The sequence below is a fragment of the Acanthopagrus latus genome, chromosome 8 (genome assembly GCF_904848185.1).
Source record: "Acanthopagrus latus isolate v.2019 chromosome 8, fAcaLat1.1, whole genome shotgun sequence".
Taxonomy (NCBI): domain Eukaryota; kingdom Metazoa; phylum Chordata; class Actinopteri; order Spariformes; family Sparidae; genus Acanthopagrus; species Acanthopagrus latus.
This window is the reverse complement of record NC_051046.1, coordinates 21,640,630-21,665,702: the sequence shown is the minus strand read 5'-3', so window position 1 is coordinate 21,665,702 and position 25,073 is coordinate 21,640,630. Positions and strand designations below refer to the sequence as shown.

At 44.1% G+C, this 25,073-nt stretch overlaps 1 protein-coding gene across 7 annotated transcripts in view; it reads left to right on the top strand.

Annotated features, from left to right (window-relative positions):
• The window catches only part of tspan9a (tetraspanin 9a), a 189,207-nt gene that overhangs the window by 54,129 nt on the left and 110,005 nt on the right, over nt 1–25,073 (top strand). For 2 of the 7 annotated variants that reach the window (XM_037107936.1, XM_037107939.1), the window contains exon 3: nt 4,001–4,072. The gene's annotated coding sequence lies outside the window, so the exon portion shown is untranslated. Of the gene's footprint in view, nt 1–4,000; nt 4,073–5,245; nt 5,330–5,423; nt 5,570–25,073 lie in introns of those variants that run through there. The other 5 variants (XR_005076611.1, XR_005076609.1, XR_005076612.1 and 2 more) reach the window with 5 other exon arrangements.

Genomic DNA, 25,073 nt, shown 5'->3' with positions numbered 1-25,073 from the left:
AGGACGTACAGTAGCCCCCCCCCCGCAGCTCCTCGGCTTCCACACACATCAGCCTGCAATCAGAGCTTGGTCGAGCCACCCTCCGTCTTGAATTACACAGCAATTCGCTCCGATAACTACCTGCACCTTAGTCATGCAGACTGATGGAGGTCGTGTGGTTTCCGTGCCAAGCCGGAGTAAAGAGAAGTAAAGCTGAGGTTAAGCTGTCTGCTTCAGCCCAATATCCCCATGATTTCCGTTTTTCATTTTCACATCCCCACGATGCCAGAAGAGCTCTTTGGGTGTGTGTTGCTGTGCATGTTTGCTCGAGCATCCACACTGCTCGTGCGCTCCACGGAAGGGGATCTGTTTTGGCTCCTTCCCAGCATTCCCGGGCAGAGGCGTCATGCCCTTCAGGCCCCATCCTACTGTGAGTGGTGGCGTGAAGAAGCAAAACTGGGTGAGACCGTGGCACGTCGACAATGTAAGGAGACGGGGGGCCGAGGGTCCGATCTTACCGACGCAGCTGTCGAGGATTTGGGAAGTGAAGTTTTATCCCCTTCGGCACTGTAGAGGGATTAAGGCAGTACAGCAGTTACTGTGGAGAGGCTTTGGCTTGAGAAACATGGTCATCAGCAAAGGATCCAGGGAGGGAATGATGTTGTAAAATGATTGATCTGAACAGAGAGATAAGGAGGGACAGCTGTTGCGTGGTCATGTCCTATGGAGGAAAAGATAGTTCGGTGGGGGAGGGATTGAAAGAAGCCAAAGGAAGAGGAAAGGTATGCCGCGTCATTTATACAGACGATGGTCTTCTGGTTTACCCTTAAGGCTGTGCAGAGTCAGCAGTATGGAGTGCACAGTAAGGTCGTAAGACATGTATTTGAACCCCAAGGCTTAGTCAAGGAAGAATCAATATCCTGTCAGCTCCATAAACCCAGGAGTGATACCTTCATTTTACTCAGATGCGCTCCGTTCCACGTCCCGTCCTTTCAATTTTGCCGTCCCCTACCGACACTGCACATGGAACGGGGATTAAACACTATGGTGTCTCGATTTATGCACCCGTGCAGGAAAAAACAGGTTGAGTGTGGAATGGATGGAATGCTCTCTGCAACATGTCGTTCATAATCCTTAAAGGGGGGCACGGCATGATTCATGGAGGCACAGTAAAGCTCGCAAACACGCCAAAACGGCTCCAAAATAATTGCAGTAAATGGACTTCTGGCAGAGAACTGCTGAAATCAATCAATTTGGGCGAGTCAGCAGCACAGCATCCGAACTCACTGTCAGCCAATTGTCGTTTGTTTTTTATGACTGTGTACCTTCTTGGAATAAACTAACATTTCATGTCAGAGCATTATTATGATCCGGAGCCATTCTGATAGCAGCACGTTTTTACCTCTACTTGTCAGGCAGCACAGCATTTCGTTCTCACTTGCTGGAAAAGCCGTCCGTTCTCAGCTGACTCGCCGATGTGTGCCAGCGCTGGCCGACGCCGCCTCATTCGCAGCTGCGCGAGCTCCGTATACACCACAGCTGCAGGGCTCCGCTCGCTCCCATGAGACAAATGATACCCCATTACCACACACACAGCATAGCAGCGGCTTTTCAACACCCCCCTCTGCTTTCTTATTAAAACAAGGTTACTTGTTTTTTTTTTTTTCGGTCCCCATTGCAATGTGTCACTACCACTCTGTAGAGCAAAAAGGACACTGCGAAGAAAAGTTTTCAGATTGTTGATTTGTCTCAGCCATGAGAACAGAGGGCTGTGTGTGTGTGTGTGTGTGTGTGTGTGTGTGTGTGTGTGTGTGTGTGTGTGTGTGTGTGTGTGTGTTGAAATGCCAAGGTCAGCTCTCTTCTCTTGTCGGATCTTGAGGAATTGTGTGCGAATGCTAACATGCAAACACCCAGAAAGCTGCGAGAAGACTGTGTGTCCACAGTGTAAAACAGAATGTCGTATGTCTCTCGGGATGACGAGCTACCATCGTGGCGGCTGCACACACATCTGAGTGCGTGCACACATACACACATGCTCCACGTGCTGCACACAGACACAAGCGGGGTAAAGGGCCACAGATGGTAAATATAGCTCACAGGGAGTGAGTGATCACATCTCAAGCCAAATTACAGTCTGTTTATAGCTGGAGGACCATTACCAACTCCGCTGTACGACGCACCGATGACCAGAAACCAACATCCATTCTCTGAGCGTGCCTTGCCACTGAAATGTTGTTCCAGCCTGCTGCTAAATGAATGCTGACAGCCATCTTGTTCTTTCAGTTTTGTTTTTTTTCATGGCCACTGTTTAGAGTTGGCCTTCCAGTTGGCCGTCCAAAGTCCCCAAGGGAACAGGAAGGAGGCGAGCTTGTAATGATGTAACATAATTATATTTGTCTTGTTACGCAGTGCGTCAATGGACCCCTCATTAATTGTGCCTACTAATGGGAGGAACAAACTGTCCTGTTCTTGCCTGCTGTGTCACTCTTTGGTTTTGCTCCGTGTTCAGTTTCCACAGCGTACAGTGTTTGTGCCCTATTGATCACTCCATTCTTTTCTCCCTCTTCCGCTTGTTATCTCTCTGTTTCCTTATTACCGATCAGTCCTCACACACATACACGAACATTGTGCTCATTGTCCCATCACCACTTGTCGTCTTTCTTTTCCTCTCTCCTGTTGTGCCTGCCAGTGCCTTACCTTTGTTCTTTTGACGTTAGCATTTTTTGGTACGAAACTGAAAACCCTGAAGTCGCATTCCTCATGTGTTTATCAAGAAAAGAGCCTCTGAAAAGGTGGGTGAGACAATTTTTGGCGAGCGTGGGAAGGTTCACAACTGACTGATGGGATACGGTGAGTACACTTACTGCTGCCTGTCGATCAAGCTCAGAAGACCCTGACATTGTGCTTCAACGGACATTGACTTTGCTAAGTCCCCCGGCCTAAACAGCCCCCCTACGTATGTATGACTGTCTCTTCTCAAATCGCAGAAAGCTAAACCTTCGATAGATCGTCCTGGAAATTGCAGAGGTATCAAACTATCACCCCTGTCCTTGCAGAGAGCATGACATTGCCATTCAGAGAAAGCCCCTTTGGCACTTGCAATTCCCGGTGTCCTTCGATGAACGTCTGCAACAGCCTCTACAGCAGATAGAGGGAAACTTCACCCACTATTGCTCACAATAAAATGGAAATGAAAGCAGCCACTGTGCCCCTCATAAGTCACCGTGTGGGGAGAAAAGTGACCCCTGTTGTACGAGATTGAGGCGCTAAATCAGCCTGCGGACACTTCCTGCTCCCTTCATCTGAAGCTACTCCTGGAGAACCATCATTCATGCTGGACAGCGAGCCGGCGCTTTGATACTCTGTGTACCTGGCTTTGGCTTTGGCTTTTCACACCCATGTGTGTTTGATCTCGGTGGTGTTTTTCTTTTTCACAAAGACAGCGTTGAGAGATAGAGAAAGAGAATTGCATATGTGCGCTGCCCCATAGGTGAGAAACGGGGCAGCGCATTAGCTTTCAAGACTCACCCGTTCACTTCCACATGTTGCCCCTGTGCTCGTGTTGTGACTCGGCTCTGTGCTGAAGCGTGCAGGGTCACACTCTGAGGGCTTTATTGTCTTGACTTGAGTTCAGACCAGCTGGCCGACCGTTCTGTAAAATCACAGGGACACAACTTTAGTGCACTGCTGTGCAACCTGCTGTAAACACGATCTGCCTGGGGTCGCGTCGTGGAAGCTCTTCAAATTTTAATAACAACTCGAGGCTGCTCTGATAGCAGTTTTTTTATTTTCTGTTTTATTGTTGGAATAAGCTTGTTTCCCGAGGACATAATAATTCATGGGACTGGGTGTAGTGAGTGGAGTTAGGGAGCTTGTCTGTGAATGCTTTCTGGTTGATGGATTTAATAAATGAGGAGGCATTTCAGTCAGAAGAAACAAACATACCGGTGATGTCTCAAACATAAGGTATTCGCCGTGGGTAAGCCAGGAAAGTGACTCATTCACTGTTTGTTTTTCGCAGGTATTTGACCTCCCCAGCCTGAAGTGCAGACAGTCTCTCGTCCTCCTCCTCATCCTCCAAGTAAAGGTAAAGGTAAGATTTCTCCCTCCACATGCCACACCCCTCCTCTATCTGCTCCATCTGTACACATCGCAGCAAAGTGAAACACTGAGCCTCTAATTACCCAGGAGGATTCGCCAGCGCTCCTCCTCGAAGTCTCCCACGTATATTACTCTGTTTATTCAACAAGCCCCCCTCGGATGGAAAAGCACACATGCTCAAACATTTCTTTTATTGTCGACCACACCGCTGCCCTTGGGATTTTGCTCCACACGCAGAGCTGGTTACAGTACAGATGTAGCGAGGTGAATAATCTTGTCCCGATTACAGCTGACTCTCATAGGTGTGAGGGGCGAATCCGTCTGTCTGAAAGTGTAGGGGCCGTGCTGATAAAGACCCCACAAATCCCTGCTGCATGGTACCTGCGCTTCAAAGAGAAGCGCGGCTTAAAGGGGCTAACTAAAATTAGCCGCGTAACAGATAACCTGTGCCTTGAGATCAAAGCGGGCCCGAACTGAGAGGCTCTTCGAGGGCGCCTGTGGTGGCAGAGCCAGTGGAAGGAGGAATGCTGAGCGAGAGGCAGAGACGGACAGAGAGCGAGCGAGGCTGCAATGCTATTCACGCAGGGGGATGAGTGTTGAAGAGGCCCCGCGTCGAGGTGTAAAGTTCCACTGCAGGAGATTATTCACGGGGGGTTTCGGATTGAAGGAGTCAAGGTTTTGTGCGTCGCACATTACACTCACTCCCACAGCAGAGCTCCATTACCCAGAAGCCTGAGCATCTCGCAATAGGCTTTACAGTCAGGAGGAGTGTCTGTATGTTTGTGTGCATGTATGTGAGAGACAGATAGCTCAGTGCCAACACAGTGCCTCTGTGTGTAGGTTTTCACTCTCACACCAGTTCTTGGCTGAGTTTCCATCAACGGAAGGATTAAATCCCATGTGAGGAGCAGGCGTGGTCTTAAGTGACAGGAGAGTGTTTTTAAATTAAAATGCCTTTATTTTACATTGAAATAGGGATTTAGAATGACTAAAGCTTTGCGACCAACACAGGTCTTCGTTAGCGTCATTGTCAGTATCTTCCACAGCTAATTGTATTGTACACACTCTCCCTCTCCTTCCCTCCATTCATCTATCACTCACCTTGTCTCCCTGTCTCCTTCGTCCCTTCTTCCTTCCATATCACTTCCTTGTTTCTGACCAATAGGCTTGCACATCGATAGAGAACCACCACTCAAGTGGGAGGGTGTGAGCTGCTGCTGATGATGACCCTGATCAGGAACTATTAGATGTATATTTCATATTTAAATAGATATTGCCATATAAAATAAAGGCATTGGATTGTTTTTTAAGGAGACTTGAATTTTATATTTCTTATATTTCAGCCGTTCGGTGAGCCCCTCATAAGTTGGAATAAGCAAAGTACAACTGAAGAGCACCTGAATGTGATCACCATGATGAACCAGCAGCTACCACCCCACTTTCTTGATGATTTTTGACACTATTAAATCTCTATAACATGTTTACATTATATTGAACTGTCATTGTTTTGGCCATTTCACCAAAGTTTCCCTACTAAATGTTTTGGGCTGGGTACCGAACTTCAGTTCTTTTATGGCACCGACCCAAATGCTTCGGTAGCACCAAGTATCAAAATATGCCTTGTCTTTCAGTGCCAAGTTTCGGTCCCCAGAGGTTAATCACATGATCAAGATCTGATGATGCTGCTGGTGATTACGCCCACAGATGGGGTTCATGTCTATCTGTGTTTTGAACTGTAGTTGTGTCATCTAACTGGTTAAAAAATGCCACCAAGGTCAAAAGCGTGGCTCCATTTTAGCAAGATTGATGCAACTCATGTGCAATGCAATATATGCAAAAAAGTAATCGTTGCTAAAGCCAGCAACACGACTAATTTGATGAAGCACTTGACCATGCATGAAGTGAAGGTATCATATTGGTACCGGTATTGAACATTTTTGATTGATACCCAGTCCTATAAATGTGATTCATTTATTTCTTGTTTTAATAATGAATCAGTCAGTTGATTTATTACTCTGAGGAAACAGTTTACCTTTTTCTGCTCACTTGCTAATTCATTTCCTCATGCCCTCACAACAGATGTTCAGGTGTTACTGCTACAGATCAATGGAGCTGTGTCACAATCTGTCCATACAAAACCTCGCAGCGGCAATTTTACAGTTTCCACCGGGGTTAAAATTACCCTCTTGTTGGAAATCTCTCCCTCAGTTAAAGCGACAGCAGAATCTCAGTGAAAAAATATTTGTCCAGGTTGTTCGACCTTGTTATTTGACTTGGTGTAATTATTGATGCACTGATGTGTGAACATTATTTAAGTATAAAGTCCATATTTTGTATATGGACACACTTCTGCTGAATAGCTTAATATACACCTTTATCTATATATTATGTTTTATTTATTGATCAAATGTAAAATCTCGAAGTCCAAAGTAGCGCGTAACTGTGACTTTCAGATACATGAAGTGGAGTAGAAGTACAGTGTAAGTACTCAACAGTAGCAGGAGCACCTCAAAATATTACTTACATCTCTGGTCTTTGAGTAACTGCCAAGATGCTCGATGCGTCTGAGCTCCACTCACACTTTACTTACAGCTTTATGTAGCCTTAATTTCATGAAATCCTTTTTTATGATCAAGTGTATTTCCCCTTGAAGGATCAATACACTGTTAATCAAGCCATCTCGTAATTGATGTCCTGCTTTAATTAAGCATCAGCGGCAGATTTCAGACTCTCTTTTGTGGCAGATCAAACTACATTTTTAATTAAATGAGTCCGCTGAATTGCTGAAATATAGCAAAGTGATAAAGCCGGTTCCATATTACCCTCGGCTTTAACCGAGATTTCTATTGTGAAAAAAGGATTAAGGAGTCATTATTTTTATGATCATTTGTGTTTAATTGAAGGGGCACTTCCCGCCTCCGCTCGCATGCCAGCGTGTTGATTACACGGCGCAACACAAGAAAATGCAAAGTCAGACAATAGTGCCGGCTTCCTCTGTGTTTGCAATCTTGTCTGCAGGGGCCAGAGATGTACTTTCTGTTGACTGTGGTGTTCACATCTCTTTCGTATTGTCAGAGATTGAACCTACATCTCTGGAACTAGCTGTATCCTGCTTGTCCCCTTTTGAGGATTTAAAGACTTTCTGTGCAGCAGTAGAAAAGACTGCTGGTGTTCGGTGTGATTGAATCTGCAGTTTGGCAGAAAGAGCCCTTGGAAACAGGGCCGACGGGCAGTTCATATGTTGCATTACATCCATAATAATATAATTATTCTATGTTCCTTATATGTGAGACTCATTACCCTTCACCCACAGATCATTATATTGACAGTCAAGGACACACACGGGTACATCTAACAGCCTTTCAGAATGAGGTAACAGCTCCTTCGGGCCTCTCTGACCACTATTGGCCTTGGGGCCGAGTGGGAGACCGGGGAGGTTAACATACTGGGAGAGGGTCGGGTGTTTGTGGTGTGAGCGTTATTGATATCCCTCCCGATGTGCTCGCTGAAAGATACCACCCCTGAACCATTTACATATTTATTTCCCCAGCCAAACAGCACCACACGCACTGGTGGCCACGGGAGACCTCATACGCCCGTCTTTAATTGGCTATTGATTGACTCTGCTATGGCAGCGGGAGACAATAAATTACCGCCTGCCTGACAGGGGGAGGTGGCAGACAAGTTGAGCTTTTGGGGGGGTCGATGTTATTCACCGGGCGTCAAATCTGTCCTTGCATTATTTATACATCTCATTTCTATGTATGTAGCAAGGATCAGTGACGCAATATGCGATGGAAGGATGGCAATACGGGCTCCTTCCTGGACACGCTTTATTTGCATAGGTCAACGCGCATCAGTTGGGAAAGATGGCGTGAGCATGCACAGTGAGGCATTGTGTATTTGGAATGAAATTGGTTTCTCCACAGCGTTTCTGTGCTGGCGGACATAATACAACATTATACATTATACATATATTATACCCAGCATTTATTCAGCCGATTTGTAGCTGACTGGAGCTGGATGTTGAGGAGTTCATCAAGAGACTTCTGCACAAAAAAGTTCAGCTTCACGTTTTTGTTCAGTTTCATTAAATCATTAAATCCCCAATCCCCTAAACACTCACGAGTCAAACATAATACTTCTTCCGTTGTACCATGATTACAAATTGTTTGTCATTATCACGGAATACCATGTTTTTTTCACAAAGTAACAAAAGTAAATGAATGAAGTTTGCAGTTTGCAGCCTCTATTATTATTAACTTCCTGTTTATTAAATCAGCAGTGCCATGCTGTGTAGCGAGCAGCTGATTTAGGCTGAAAAATTCAGAACAAGGCGTACCCATTATTAATGGGAAAAATTCATCAAAAGTTTATGTGGTTTGCTTTGAAACTCCGGAAAACCCTCCCCGCAGAGCAGTGTGTGCATCTAACTGTCCACTCTCATGAATCTTATGAAGCCATATTAGGAAGTTACATTAGGGAAACATTTCTTATTCTGTGATACTGACATACATAACTAGTGATCTGGAGAAAACAGAAAATACGTTTTAATCAGTTATCACAGGAAAACTGATAAAATATGTCCAACTGCTGTTTTGGGTTTCTGTAATTTACTGTGTGATCTGAAACTTTTATTTTTTACTTATTTTATTTAATTTCCTTGACAAAAAGAAAAATGTACCCAACGTTGTGCATGTTTTAATTGAGATATATGAGAATACAAGTAGAATTTGTCAGATAGATGTACCGATCACACGGGCATCTTGCATTTGTGGTGGTTTTAACATTATATGAGTAATCAGCAAGATCACACACGTGAGACGTGACGTAGGAATGCCGTGTCCCAGGCAGTCTGAGTTGCTTGTGAGCTGATTTGCCATGATATAACACGGAAGAGAACACTGTGAACCTGAGTGAGAGGATCGATTTGAATGCGTAAGCAGCACAAAGATTATTTTTGCATGGAAAATTCATGACTGCCTGCTTGTTTTGTGGCTTGGCGAGGATGACACAGTTATAAATACTGAAATGTTTGTGTGTATGTATTCATACAGAAACAATACGATGTAATTATGCCTCCATATTACACAAAGATACATGAATAGACCAGCTTCTGACAGCAGAGCAGAGAGGGAGAGAGGAATGTCTGCTCTCATGTGAGTGTTGCTTTTTGGCTCCCCTACCTGTTGGTGACTCAACCAGAGAATTGACCCGCTGGATATCCAGCTGACGGGTCGTGAGCTCCTACACAATGCACCTCACACATGGTGATCGTTGCTCAGGGGATGTGTCTCTCACTGTGCACGCTCAGCTAATGCAACCAGCTCAAAACCACAGTTGGCTCCAGAGCACAATGAGGCATCACTCACAGAAGACCACACATTCACAATTCTCCCACAGGGGTTAAGCAGCACACTCAAACACACACACACACATACATGCACAAACTCCACTCGCCGACACTTAACCACTTCATTATTTCTTCAACCTGCTGCTTTGTTTTGGTCACTTGGTTCATCTGTCCAAACTGCTTAATTTAACCGCCCGGAGGAGCCAGAGGAATCTGTGAGCGGAATTCCTCATCTGTCATCCTCCAGCCACGCTGCTCTTCTAGGCGGGGAACTATCCCGGGAATTTCACCCCCTGCAGTGTTGCACACATCCAGGTCCTGTTCCGGTAAATGCCACTTGGCTCTGATGGGCTTTGATGCTATCCTTGCATGTGAACCCCTCGTGTGCCTATGTGCCTGTGTGTACGTGTGTGTTTGTGCGTGTGTATGTGGGAGCATGTGTTTGTGTGAATGCTGACAGGCAGCCAGCTCGGGTATTGATCCGCAGCCATTCCGACTGGAGCCCAAAGGGCAGCCTGTATCATCTGTCAGTCTACTGAGAAGGGCATTACGGCCGCGCTGATCTTAGATCACAAATCCCGCTCAAAGAGGAAAACAGAGGAGGGGCTGTGGGAGTCACAGAGCAAGAAGATGGAAAGATGCTGAAAGCATGAAATAAGAGTTGAAAATATAGTGTGTGTGTGTGTGTGTGTGTGTGTGTGTGTGTGTGTGTGTGTGTGCGTGCGTGCGCACACACACACACACTCTCCCAGCAACTCTCTCTACACCTCAGTGACAACACAATTACACAGCACTCAGACAGCATACAGCGCTGATACACATCAACTAGATTACACGCACATAAATGGATGCACATATACTCTTGTACACACATGTGCATCGCCCCGGGAGCAAATAATAACTCATTATCACGTGTGGAACATATCCCAGCTCTGCTCATAATGACTGTAAAAGACTTCAAAGGTTACAATATCTCCCGCTAAGATAAGGGTGTGAAATTAGATGATTTCACTGCTTTTTTTTTTTTTTTGCCTTTCGCAAAGACCTTAAGTCTCTGCTGTTTTGATCTTTGTCTATTTTTTCATTCTGCCTCAGCGTAATTGTCCACATTCACAGGTATCAAACCCATCCATCGTAATCATGCACAAGATTGGTTTTGATGTCTGAAAGGCAGCGAGCCCTGTGTTGTTTCTGCAGAGACAGACCCGGCGGCTTGTATTGATGAAATCCCAAGGTCGCCCACAACTACTCTTGCATGACTCCGCTCCACCATGCTCCTTCACAGTGATTATTCCATTACCCTAAATCTTCTAAATCTGTTCCCACCACGCATTTAACATGCTGATGGGTCTCAGTGTGGCTTTGCTTCAAACATTTCATGACACTATCATCAGAGTGTGGGAGCTGATAATGGTTTTGACAGAGTCCCATTTGTATTTGTTTGTCTGTTACCTTTTCATCCACACTAATGGATGAATGACCTCTCTGAGCACTGACACACGTGTCTTTTGTGCTTGGTTTGGGAAACCACTGATGCCAATAAATGTAAATTAACATTTAATGAGGTTTGTTGTTATGTTTGCACCTGAAAGTCTCATGCCACTTTGATGTGCTGACCTGAAATGGGGTTACACGAAGTCACTAATACAACAGCTAAAAGGTTATACTTTAGGTAGTATTAAAGTCATCTTGTATTTATTGAATTATAAAAGTAAAGAAATCTTGGGTGTCAGCTGATTGGTTGCCAAAAATCTGGGTTCTCCCTGGCTCATAAAGGGCCTTTGCAAGGTGACTATGCGTGACAGTAAACATGATCATTCCATGGACAGTTAGGGGTGGGAGGTCTAGCTGAGTATATGTCATAATAAAAGATTTCATTTGAGTTAATATCCATAATTATTACAGATGCACTGATTGCAGTTTTCTTGGCCAATTCCAATTTCCGATTTTTTAGTTCAACCTGCTAATTAAAATGTTCAAAAACAGCAGGCACAACCATTTGTATCTTCACAATAAAATGTTGACTCTTAAATAGACCTTATTCTTACATTTTCTCTAAAACTGCCCCACTCTCACTTAAAGCAAAACTATGTAACTTTCAACACAAAGACAGTTGGTTGTTGAGTCTCGTTCAATCCATCAATCCATCCAACCATCCATTAAGTGAAACCACTTTCTCCTTTGCACGGCTGGATGGGTCTGGAGGCAATCCAAGCTAACATTGGGCAGGTAGCAGGGTACGCCAGTTTCATGTCCATTGTCAAAAACCAATAAAAAGGTCTTCGGCGTTGGACCTGAACCATTGTCCCAAACCGTTGGTATTTGGCGATCTTTCTCCAGAATGACTTTGAGATTTAAATAGCGTAACATCCAGCTGAAAATGAACTGCAGCACATGGCATGTCTTTATCTAGAATGTCATATCTATTTAATTTGGTAGACTTTTAGTGAAATGGTCAAAGTAAATACAAGTTCCCTGATAAGCATTTACACCATGTATAGTGGTATCCAGATTCTTATCTTGAAAGGTAAAAAGGGATAGAGTCCGACACACTTCAGTTAAAGGTTGGCTGCTCTGGTTCAGACAACAGACTTCCATTTCTTTACTTTCCCAGAAGGAAACAGGTGCAGCAGGTGTATGTACTGTAGCAGCATGCTCTGTCGTCATCTCCAGTAACCTCCCTTGTCTCTCCCGTCGGCTCCACGTGGACTCCTGTTGTGAAGCAGCAGAGGAAAAGAGAAAGTTGTTGGAAAGTGCGACTGAAAACAACAGCAAAGCACAGTTTAGTAAACCTCACACTGAGCTGGCGTGAAAGGAGTGCACATAAATTAGGTAAATGACATTAAGTATTTACCTCCTTTCTTTTCATTTTGGGGCTGGCAGCCTCATTGTCGGTTCAGGGGGCTTGTGTGTACATGTGACCAGCATCATTTATCTGACACACACTGACCAATCATGGCCTGTTGATCCATGCATCTCTAAAAAGTATTCAGAATTTACCTAATTCTAAAGATAGACAAAATTCTGAAACCCCTTTATTTTAAAGTCAATCACCTCACTTAGAATTTAATAGTTTTCCTCTTTTTTCTTTTTTGTTAGATTCATAATTAAAATTTTTTTGGTTACTGAAATTAGAAGTGTAATGACTTGCATATTTGTTGTGTGTCTGTCTTCACTGTGCTCTTATAATTGACTTTGAAAGTAATCATCTCATTATTGCTGCTAATGCAACACAAGTAACTGTCTATGGAGGATTATGAAACTATTAAACGCCAATTCTAATGTTATTCACCCAGAGCTGAATGCAAGAGGAGGTCTGAACATTGCTGCAGGGTGCTAAGTAAAGTGGCGTTCATTCTAATGATGAACCCCCAAACAAAAAGAACTGCCATGCTGGTGAGCTACTCTCACATAGCCAGGTCTGTGTCCACACTTGGTTTATAAAAAAGGACACGTCAGTATAGCACTAAGAACAATTTCCTTGTCATCTGCGCTGGTAAGTGCTATTTCAGTTTTTTTGTGCAACATGTCCACGGTGCACCCAAACAATGCGTCTGTTAAATGATTGGGCATTTTTTTGTCACTCATAGGGTGCTCCATTATCCACAGATGTTAGGAGAGAGGTTCAGGAGGCCTGACATTTTATGAGAAAATCACATTAATTCCACTCTCTCATTTGCGCTAGCTTCACAGCGGAGCGTTCAGGGCCTGGTAATAACAATGCAGCGTGACTGGCTCATCCAGCTGATGTGGATTTGGGGAGAGTTGACTGCCGGAAGTCAAAGACCTCACATCTAAGTTTATGTCCAGCTTGTTTAACATCGGTGTGATAAATTGCTGTCACATATTATCAGAGAGGATTTGAATTGATGTTTTTTTTGTTTTTGTTTTTTTCCCTCAAATTTATGGCTTTGGCGTTGTTAATTTTCATTTGGCACTCACTAAAACCAGAGGCAGACTCAGAGGGTTTGAGTGAAACAGGCTTAATACAGACAAGAGCCATTACTTAATAACTGTTACGTGTTAGAAACATGTATGTTGACGTAAACACACATGTAACGCTGTGATCCTGCCCTCTCACTGAGGTTACACTGTGCAGACACAAGTGCTAGGGACAGGCACCATCCACCCTGTTACAAGACACTGAACCATCAACATTATTTTAAAGCTGTTAATTTGAGGTAAAAAAGTTACGTAATGTTGCTTTAATGTCAGGTATCAATCATTTGTAAAAGTGGAACTTTTTCAATAATGGGTTTCGGGTGTAAGCTTCAATATAATTTCAGTTAGTGTTGGAAAATGAAAGGTGTTTCTTATGAGTCATTGTTTTCCATTTCTCATGTAAATGATTTATCCAGAACATCCCCCGGTGATGGATGTGGCTGTAAACTGTAACTCAATCAATTCCCACTGTATATGCCCCCCCCCTTAATGACACTTTCATGTGATTACTACTGTATGCATATTAGCCCGCATGCTTATAATCACATGCAGGTTGTATTTTCCTATCTTTATATTACCACCTGTTTCAATTTACGCGCAATGTCTCCCCAAGTAATGGTAGGCCATAATTCATGGTCCCCACTGTTTCAGCTAATCATCTAATTAGCCGAAATAAAAAAGTGTCTGCTAATGGTGCAGCGTGTGGTTTTGTGAAGTAAACACTGACAACAAAAGATTACTCCCCCTTTCTGAGGCCGATGACACATTTTACATACCGAAATCAAAAGCGCCTCTCGCAGCAAGATACTGACAGAAATCAAGGCCGACATGAGCCGGAGCCTTTTGTGAGAGCCCACCACTGAGGGATCAACAAAGATGACAGATAATCCTGTTTGTCACAGAAATGTATGAATATTGATTGAAGAGCACAATATAACTTATTGCTTTTAAACCTCGCCGGGTTACCTTAGGCAAGCATCGATGAAGCACAATGAGGAATAAAAGAGTTGCATAGCACTTATATCTGTCGATGTGATTCCATTTCAACAACAGTTTGTGAGTGTTTGCTCACGAAAGTGGCGTTTTTGATGGTAATTTGTTATTTATTTTTCTCATGTGGGTGGAACAAAGCACCAGGGCTTTAAAAGTAGCTTCACATTTTCAGGAATTTGAGAGAGAAGAAGAATAAGATTGAGGCAGATTGAAGAGCGCCAGTCCACTCATGTCTAGAAAATAGAAACGTACTTCCTCTTCCAGAAAATTAACATATCAAGGTCCAGTCGGTGTATTCACAGCCAGGGGACTGAAAGATTAAAGTGTAACCTAAAGGAAACCAAACCCTCTAATCCTCCACACTTAAACATCTTATTCCCTCCGTGGTGGACTGCAAAAACTGTCTGTAACACAAACCAAGTGTTTGTTGGCTTTATGTCTTGCCCTCGATTCCCAGCGGGGATAATTCAGAAACGGCGTTTGCAGTGGTGCTCATGCATTCCTTTGTCCCATGTGTAAGTGATTTCGCAAGCTCTGTAGGAGACGCGGCGGAGTGCAGCACTGTTCATCCAGGCATGCAGTATAGATGTGTGTATGTATGTGTGTAAGAGGAGGTGGGTGGGTGGGGTGTTAGGATTTCGTATGTTGTCTAAGTAGATATGTGTGTGTCACTATAGTTAGGTGATAGGTGTGTGTGTGTGTGTGTGTGTGTGTGTGTGTGTGTGTGTGTGTGTGTGTGTGTGTGTAGCAGAGTGGTGTTTAATGTGCAGGGCTGGACGGGTGAGTCAGGATTAATGTGAGATTTCAACCCCCAGTGATCCAGGATGTTTTTTTTTTCTGCAGAGGTGCCCTCTGTCATCTTTGTGCACATAATAGTGTGTGTGTGTGTGTGTGTGTGTGTGTGTGTGTGTGTGTGTGTGTGTGTGTGTGTGTGTGTGTGTGTGCTGGTGTAGAGCTGAATACGCAACAATTACACAAAACATCTATTATCCATTCAGCTATATTTTTTGACTTCCTGTAATGCTCAGCCTTTGCAGCCTGATTCTTCCCCCCCCCTACGTTCCTTTCTTACTGTCACTCTGATTGTACGCTCACCTCCATGGCCAGTCTTCTGACAATAGAGACAATCTTCATATTCTTATCTTATTGCCAGCACAAGCCTGTCTGTATCGTCATTGTAAATCTAAATGTAATATTCTGAGTGGAAGAATAATAACCGATATAATCTCTGATTCTTTCTCATGAAATGGCATCCATGTTACCACTATTTGAGATGCTGAAATTCTCATAAACAAAGGATTATGCAGTGATGTAGGTCTGCGGCCGCTTTAATCTCTTGCTGGGTTAGAGTGTGTTTGTGTGTGGTTTTTGGGGTAAAAGTGTGTGTGTGTGTGGGGGGGGGGGGGGGTCGCAGGCCTATGACTCCCAGAAGCCTGTGCACAGACAGACAGATGGCTGTTTTTAGTGATGCCGGTGAATATTGCCACTAATGCCAAGGATCAAAGCAGATCAGAGGCAACCTTTCACTTCCTCTATGTCTATGACAAAAGGAGGCTGACCTGGTTGCTGTCTCCATTGGCTTGCCTTGCCTCCATATTTACAGTCGTTGGCTGGGGTGACGAGGGGCTCACATGTTGACCTTCATATCTGTATTTAAAGCTCAAGCTTGTATCAACCTTTTTGCAAGAACATCGATACTGGATGATTCTACATAGCCTTGGAAAAAATTCAAAAACAGCATTTTTTTTTCTCTCCTTTCAGTGCAACCATGATTTCTTGCATTCCACATTTGATTCACGACTCTGGCATGCTTAAGGTTAGGGAACTACTGAAGCCACAGAAAATGGAGTACGGTTCAGGTGTCAGGTCAAGTATAGAGTCGACTCGATGGCACATTGAGACGACGCAAAGTCGCGTCAGATCTGTACTCACCCCAGGTGGTGTAAACTCATGTTTATCCAGAGGCTGTGAATCTGCTTTGTAGACAGGCTCCTGGTGAGCTCTGAAGTCAGGCGGAGGTTGAGTTACCAAGCAAACACTTTTTAGGTCAACATCCGTTGAAGCAGATGTATGGTTTAGAATGTTTTGTATGTTGAAATATAACAAACCATTTGTTGACGCCAAGTCCAAACTCAAACCATCCTCCTGCACAGTCCCTGTCTGGAACGCAAACTGGGTGCTCGCTTAAGTGCAATCAAACTTTGCTTCGGAGGTGATTGTAATTGTTTTAAACCCGCCCTCTGTTGCCACACCGGAGACCGGAATTACTGTACTGTTGCCACATCAGTCAGACTTTGAAAAACAGCAAGCACAGGCACTAGCAGCGGCAGGTCAATGGCAGATGCACCAAATAGTGACGGCTACCATGGCAGGTTAGCGGCTGCAACTGCCAGTGTTTGAGTCAGCCCTGACAGCAGAGTGTTGAAGTCGATCCCACAAGCACTCGCTTCAGTGGGAGGAAATCCTGCAGCAGGCAGTCCTTCTGATGTTGGTGCTTAAGTTTCAAGCTAGCTAATCTCACATAGCCAGACCCCTCTCCACAGCACTGTGTCAAGGCTAGAGGAAGCTGCTAGCTTGTTTACATTCCTGCCATTGGCATACATGTATGTGTTAAAATAACTTGTCATATTCAGCGTGTACGTTGCTAGCTTGGAGGTTGTTGTCATTGTTTCTTGTAGTGATGGGGATTTTAAAAACAGTAATAGCAGTGGGAAGGGGGTGACCAATGAAAGGCTTTATCAAATGATCCACATCCGCTAAGTCAGAGTAGGCCTGCTAGCCTGTGTACAGCTAGCATCTGTGCAGTTGGTACATTAGCAACACAAATTCAGCGGCCAAATGTGCCTGAACGCACTGCAAGGGTTGTGCAGCAAAACACTTGGTTAACCTTGGGGAAAGACTGTGATAATTAAGGATGAAAAGGCCAATGTCAGTAGCAGGTTTGTGATGGGACTTGAAGTCTGTATGCTGCATGAAAGTCAAACATCTTACAGACTCATCTTTCACAGTCCCCCGACCTCCACAATCATTCTATCTGCTGCATGAAAGCACAATACTTCCTGCGCTGGCTCTGACCTTTGGCAACATGATGTGTGCAATAATTCAACATGGACAGAATTCCTGGGGATACGCAGCTGAACGTGTACACAAGAAAGAAAGACACGCACATACACACACACACACACACACACACACACACACAGTTGAGCTATTTCTTAAAATCATTGATGTTTTTAATTTTAAGCTTCGTGACTCCACCTGAGGCCAGATGTAAATCCGCACAGTGACTCTCTCCAAAGCTTCACCCTTAGGTGTTTGCCAGGCCCTTTCACCACCTCAGAGGATCCACGCAGTCTGTTTATGAATAGGAAGATTATGACGGGGGTTAGGGGGTCACTGAACCATGCTTACAGTTTGTGTGCACCAGTGCTTTGTGTGCTGTGATAAGGGAGCAGCTGGCACGACGAGGGAAAGAAAAGAGTTCAAGCAATGTGGATGTGGTGGCTCGTGAGGCCCCCTTTGTCTGGAGATCATCGACTATCCCAGCCTTAAGAGGCTTACCACATGTTATGACATTACACTGGGAGCACTGTTATCATCTCCTTCTGATGACAAGCTCTCCGCCACATAAGCGGGCTACACGCGGCTCCGCGTTACCCAGGACATGTATCGGAAGAAGCGGGCGTTCGCGGTTCACTCCAGCCTCGCCCGACCTGTGATTTATGAGATTATGCAAACAGATTTTTGTGCTACGCAATCAGTGTCAGTCATGTGTTTAGCATCCGTTATGCATCCACCACTTCTGGAACAGGACTGTGTAGTTATATAGATTTATGACACTCGTCCACTGCTCTCTCTCTGCGGTGCACTGCGCATCAAGGTTCTTGATCGCCTGGTCAAAGTGTCACGCTTCCTGACACATGTTGTTTGTGCTCATATCCCCATCGGGCTGATGGAGAAAGGCGAGGGATGAAAGGCAGCAGAGCAGCGATAAAAGCACGATGAGAAATGAAAGTTTGGAGTGTGTGTGCTCCATGTTTCCATGACATGCATTGGAATTGAAACCCCAGCTGGCCTTGAGAAATCCATTGTGATTTTCTTTTTTTAGTCTCCAACCTTTTTTCAAATCCTGAATTCATGTCTTCCAGGTGGACCTATAATTCTTTCTTCCACGGCTGTAAAAAGCCCTTCTCCCCTCTTTTGCTCCCTTTTTAAAAAGATGTGTGAATGTTTGGCTTGTGGCTCGCAAAAAGAATGAATTAAGCAAAAAAATAGCCCTGCTGGTATTTCTATAAATAATGGTTTGGCTTCTCCTTGGCAACCTTCGAGGCTGAGCGTCTGGCACACAGCACCCCCCAAAGTGTCTTCAGAATTTATCTGGTCCCGCACCCAACAGTATTCATCACAATGTAAAATGCCTGGCCTCTGCAATACATCACAATCCGGCCACAGGGCCGCCGTAAATCAAAACTACAATGCCCTTGACGTCTGCATTAGGTCCATAAACCACAGGTTTTTTTTTCTTTTCATGGCCCAGTGGCCGGTCCTAGATCCATGTTGACCGCACCATCCTGTATGTGTCTGACCATAAAGCTTTAGGCAGCTGCCAGCAGAGTTCTGGCCAGTCTTGACGGCAGACCGTCTGCGTCTCCCGTCTGTCCCCGTCTTGACTGAGCAGTGATTTATGACCTCTACCTGCTCGGTGGCTTCGATCCAGGCTCGATGTGGTCTGGAAACAGCCAGACATCCTGACGAGAGTAATGTTTCGTCTGTTCCAGCGTTCTGCCAGGGCCCTCGTACACATGCACCGAGTAACAAGCGGCGACGGCCACACCTGTGTTTGTGGTGATTTGTGCTGCATTTGAACCTATCAGGCAAGTGTGCAGACGCAAGGCGAAATGTGAAGGCAGTGATGGGGAATGGTTTTAAAGTTTTATTAGTGAGGGTAAGACGTGTGTCGGTTTGACTTAAAGGCTGCCGGCGAGGCTCAGATGCTTCCAGCTGGTTTCTATATATGCGCTAATTCTATGTCTGCGGCACGTCTGGGAGCACTTTCTTTCACACTATCCTCCACCATTAAGATGTCGTTACCAAATCTGGTGTTTAATGAAATTTATGTTTTAACACAGCCTGTCCCTCACCTCCCACAGAGATCGGAGCCTTTTAGGTCTGCTTAAATAGCACCAAGCAAGAGGTTTTTTTTTTTTCTCTCTCTCTTGTGTCATTTGTATGCTTGATGAGAGCTTGTGCTCTTTTTGCCGCGGATTACGGCAACACTTCCGAGGCAGTCGTTAGCCTGCCCGAATTGCCCCACAGAGGTACACACAGCTGAAAACCTGCAGCAAGCGCAGGGCGCAGCAGCTTTGGCAGTGGATTAAATGCAAAGCCTTGGGCGTTTGGAATAAAATGCTCTAAATTGATTTGGCCTGCGCTGTTCAAACGGAGAATGCTGCTAATAACTTTTCATTAACACAGGTCCATTGCCTGCATACTTGGTGATAGTTCAGTGGACCTCCATTAGACAGAAGGCAGATCCATCCACTTAAAAGGCTGTGATATTGATGCATGTTAACAGGGGTTGTTCATATATTTTATTCATGCTGCTTAGACTGATTTTTAAGTTTGTAATGATTGTGCCGTTTGATTGTAATTTGTGTTGTTTAGAAGAAGAGATGGAAGGAGGATTGGAGACTATATTGAGAGACATTAACAGTATGAAAAAGGGAGGAAGCTGTGTGGTCAGAAAGAGCAGAGAAAGTAAGAACAGAAAGGCGGCTGCGGGTGCTTGAGCTCCGTGCAGGAACCTTTTCATATTCTCTAATCCTCCGTCTTTCTCGTGCTTTTGCTGCAGAGCTCACGGGTTCACGGGAGGTGCATGTTTGTGAAGTGTAATCATTAGCAAATATTGATGCTCTCGAAATATAACGCAGCCTGTTCTGCTACAAACTTTGTGCACAAAAAACGATACTTCGAAGAATTGCACGCCTTGCATCCTTAAGTTATGCTGTCATAAATCAGCAGACAAAGTGTAACAAGTCTAACAGTGTCAGTTGTCACTGTAAACAACATTAATAGAGCTGCCAACTGTGTGACATTAGAGCAGCCCTGCGCTGTGTCAGAAACGGAGGGAATACGTGAAGTTAGACGCTCCTGACTTGATGGGCAGGGGCCAAGAGGAATGCGATTGTCATGGAGATAAATGAGAGAACATTTTCAGCAGGTGATGTCACGCGGAGAGAGATAACATGCAGCGACATTCATAAAGACCCTGAGGCAGCTGTTGGATTTAGATCTTATTCATACCAACTGAGCTGGAAAAAGTTCTATGCAATATGCAAAATATGCAAATGAAACAAGTAATTCAGCAAGCCACAAAGATGCTGGTGCAGTGAATGAAGCTTGATAGAGGTCATTTTCATTTTACTTGATGTCAGTAACAGCTCTGAAATGATTTACATTAAAGGAGTACACCATTGTTGTAGTGTATAATCTTTTAAAGTTAAACAAGTCTAAGGGCCCTATCTTACGCCTGGCGCTGAGCCTGTTTTCAAATGACGCAGTTGTCATTTCTTCACGCCTGGTGCCCACATTGCGTTAATAGCAAATGTACTTGCACCCACCTGTGCGCCCCCAGGCGAGCAGGCGCGATGCTATCTTTAGGCAGCAGAATTTGACTGCAACATGACCAACAAGAAGCTGGTCTAAAGTCAGTGACAGAGTTTTTTTTTCATGTTATTTTTAAGGGTGTATTATCAAGATACTAAGGCGCACCGACACAAGTGGGTTCACAATGCGCATTCACTTTTATGATTAGAGAGGGCGCTCTCAGTTATTTTAAATGTTTCCATGAATGCAGGAACGTCATTGCAGCATCATGCCACGTTTAAAAGGCAAAACCAAAAGCTGTAGTTATAAACTTAACAGGACAGAGGAAACACTCCAGAAGAGTTTAAATTATTTTAAACTCTTCTGGAGTGTTTATTTGCTGTTGAACTAGCAACAGGGAGATGGACATGCTGAGCAGGAACTTGAGAGTCCGAGTTCCAGCTCAGCTGATAGACATTACATTGTGATGATGTCACAGATTTTGAATTGCTCTATTTAGCTTGAGGAAACATTTTGAAATGTAAAACCTCCATGGATCAAAGATTGATACTAGAAAGATATATAACTGATATTGTTTGCAGTTGAAGGTGTCCTGTCAGCTTTGCAGAAGTGACTTTCAGAGTGGTGGCCAATTGGGAAAATGGTTTTGGGGCCGCAGGAGAATTTTTTTGGCGGCAATATTGTGACTGGCCACTGGGCAAGATCGGAAGCAAGGTTGCCACCAGCGGTGTCACCATATCCAGGTTCAAATGATACATTCATGGTTTAGCATGTAAGCATTCAACACAAAGCTGAAGCTGAAGTTGATGGGAGTGTATCCAATCCAATAGCTGTCAACACATGTAATTCAAAACTTCAGCTTTTACTGCTCATGTAACAAACACTGAATTACCATGTTGCTATATAGATAAACTATTCTTGGTTTGCCTCAAATTAACCCAGATGACAAAAACAGACTTTACTCAATCTACTGCTGCAGCACAGAAGTCAATATGCAAGTGTTTTCCCAGGCTGAGTAATACTTCTAATGATGTATCAGCTGACCTTGGCAATCTGAGAATGGAGTCTGGGCCACTTCAGAAATTGATACAGTTGGTGTGTGCGTGTCAAGATCTCTTAAATGGCTGGCATGTGCCACACAAACATGAGTGGTTTTCATAAGAGCAGCGCTGTGTGTCTGAGGCAGCACTTACCTGTCTGTCAGCCACACAAACACCGGGGCTCAAAGCTCAGGCTCTTATGATTCCACACAGTTTTCTAAATGTCGACCACCTACCAGCACCAGACGCCGACTGAATTTACACAGCCGCCTCAGACACCTGCTCTTCTCTCGAAGCTCTCAGCAAGCCTGCTGCAAGCAGCCTCCTCAGCAGTCAGCCAATCAGTCACTACTATGTAGTTTAGATCAGTCGGGGCTCCCCCCACTGGCTCACTCAGAAGCAGACAGCAAGGTTCGCAGCGGCATTTCGGGAGAGCTGCTGTCGACTGTTTGGTTGTGAAATCAGACGTCGTGTATTGAGGGCAGGGCTCTTTCATTAGTTTAATGCTTCAGCAGGTTACAGGTTTCATTAGCTAAATGCACCCATTCTTCTCTAATCAGATCAGCCAAATCAGATCAGTCCCTGTCATCAGCTACCCTTTTGTCACATGGGTATCTCCTGCTGTACCAAATATTATTAATACAATTGTTGTCCTGTGAGAATTTTGTTCAGCTCAGTGCGTCTGACTGGCTTCCATTCTTCCTCTACCCCTCATTCTAGTCTGCCATCTCCCACAAAGAAGCGCACTCCAAAGACGTCAAAAACGGCCTTTTTCTGTGCTTCTGTTCACTTTGCATTCCGTACGCCACCGTGTGTGTGTGTGTGTGTGTGTGTGTGTGTGTTTGTGTTTCCTTTTCCTCTATTTTCTCACTCATTCTTACCCGAAAGCTGCAGCCATGGCGAGGAAAGAATCCACAATTGGACCACAGTATTTCTCAGAGGACCTACTCCGAGGGGAAAACTCAATCTTCTAAAAATGCTTCATTCAGAAAGGCGACTCAGGTGTGACGTGAATGTAGCCTGGAAAGTCAGGCCTTGAATTGAGCAAATTTCTGCATCACTCACGGGAGAGCGGATGGGGCTGTAGGTGCCGGGTGGCTCCTGATTTGTGGACATTGCACACAGATACATAGATGAAAAGCGTTGGCGGCTGAAGCTCATTCTAGCCTCTTCTTTATCTCTCTAATGCCGAGCCCGTGGGTATTCTTGAAGTGCCGACCTCGCTTCCCTCTGTGCTTTAGTTTTCACATGCCACCTCCTCTCTCTAGGGAGATCGAGGTGAAGCAAATTGATGAGATGTCCTGATAGATAATTCTATAGTGTTGCGGGCTCGTCATTTTTTTCCCACGTTTTCTTTTCCTTTCTCTGAGACTTTCACAACTTGCCAGTATGTTTCTTCTCATCGGTCTCACAGGCAAGTGATGTGGTGCTGATTCGCAGGTGTATTCTTGTGTCTGAGATTTCAAAAGTTATTATATCAGCATTTCACTTCTTCATCAGGAATACTTCAGTCACAACAGTACCAGATGTGCATGGCCTAGTGCTGGTATCTAACTATTTTCTATATTTCTCGCCGTCCTAGAAAAGGTGAACTGTGTTTTTTTTTTTGTTTTTTTTTTTGTTTTTTCAGGCTGATCATTAACCAGAGTAGTTGATACACATGAGAGAGTGGACGCTGTTTCAAAGTGGATATGGTACAGTTACATAAACACCCGAGTAAACTACATTAAAAGGGAGGAAACATTGCATTCTATTTGCATATTAATTCCTTTTTGCCCCCCTTATGTGTTCAAAAACCTGATATAAGTGTGGCTGCAAAAGCAGAGAGTGATAAATAAGTTATATGAAGTAAGCCTGCTTTCCTCTGCTCTTCGGGGAGCTGGTGTGTTTATGTGTGTTTCATGAAGTGAGCAGGTTAGATTGTGGTCATGGGCTCTAACACATCACTAATGATCATTAGAATAATTCATTCCTATGTTTTTAATTATTTTTCCCAATTGAATATGCTTCCAGATAAAACTGAATCACATACCTCGACACATCCACTGCCTTACATACAGTGCAGTCTGAAAGTGTGAAGACAGTGATTTATTTTTATGCTCTGCTCTACCACATTGGTTTTACAATGAAACTTAAACCGAAAGACTTAAGTTTAAAGACTGATTAAGTGGCCGAGGAACATTTTTATGGCCAAACAGTCAAGTGTTCTTGGCCAGCCATATCAGTCTTCTGAGCTTAATTCAGTTGTCATGTGTTTTACTTGCTAAGGACCAGACTTTAGACTGCAAGCACCTGGAAACCAGCAAGAAATGGCACTTCACAGTGTGCAGGCCACACAGGGCACCATCGTGGTAATTGCCAAGTGCCGTGGATGTCTGGGGGTCGAATGCATTAGTTGGTCATTGACTGCTCATTAAGTATTTTACATAACCTGTAACCCCAGAAAACTAACATGGTGAGTTAAAGATGTGCTCCCTAGCCTTTGAATTTGGCCTTAAGGTCAGCACATGCTAATAGTTTCCTTTCAAATCAGCTCAGGGAAGCACAGAGCGAACACAATGATAAATATGTCACAATTTCACACCTTCCAACATCTGCAACGGTGACTTTGTACATTACTATACACACCGTCATGTCCACATGACTGTTGAAAGTCAGAATACAACATATGTTTGACTGTATGCAACTCGCAATTTACCATGTTTACAGCACCAGTGAAACAGTTTTATTTTAGAACATACTCTATACAAAGAATGATCTGATATTTTGGCTGAGTTTTTAAAATGTTTATAGCAAAGAGACCCATTACTAAGAGAATAATCAGTAATGGCTCCAACAAGAGTTTGATACAGCCTCAGGTTTTATTGTAATTATTAATTACAGAATATGAACTAAACATTATCCAGAAACCACATAAATAGGAAGAGCAACACATTAGCATAATGTTTTGTCAAATTCAAATGAATATAAATGAAGTGAATCATTCAGACAATGCCACATCATTTAAAGTTAGTTTACCCGCTACTTATTTCTGTATTCATAAAACCGACTTTATTATG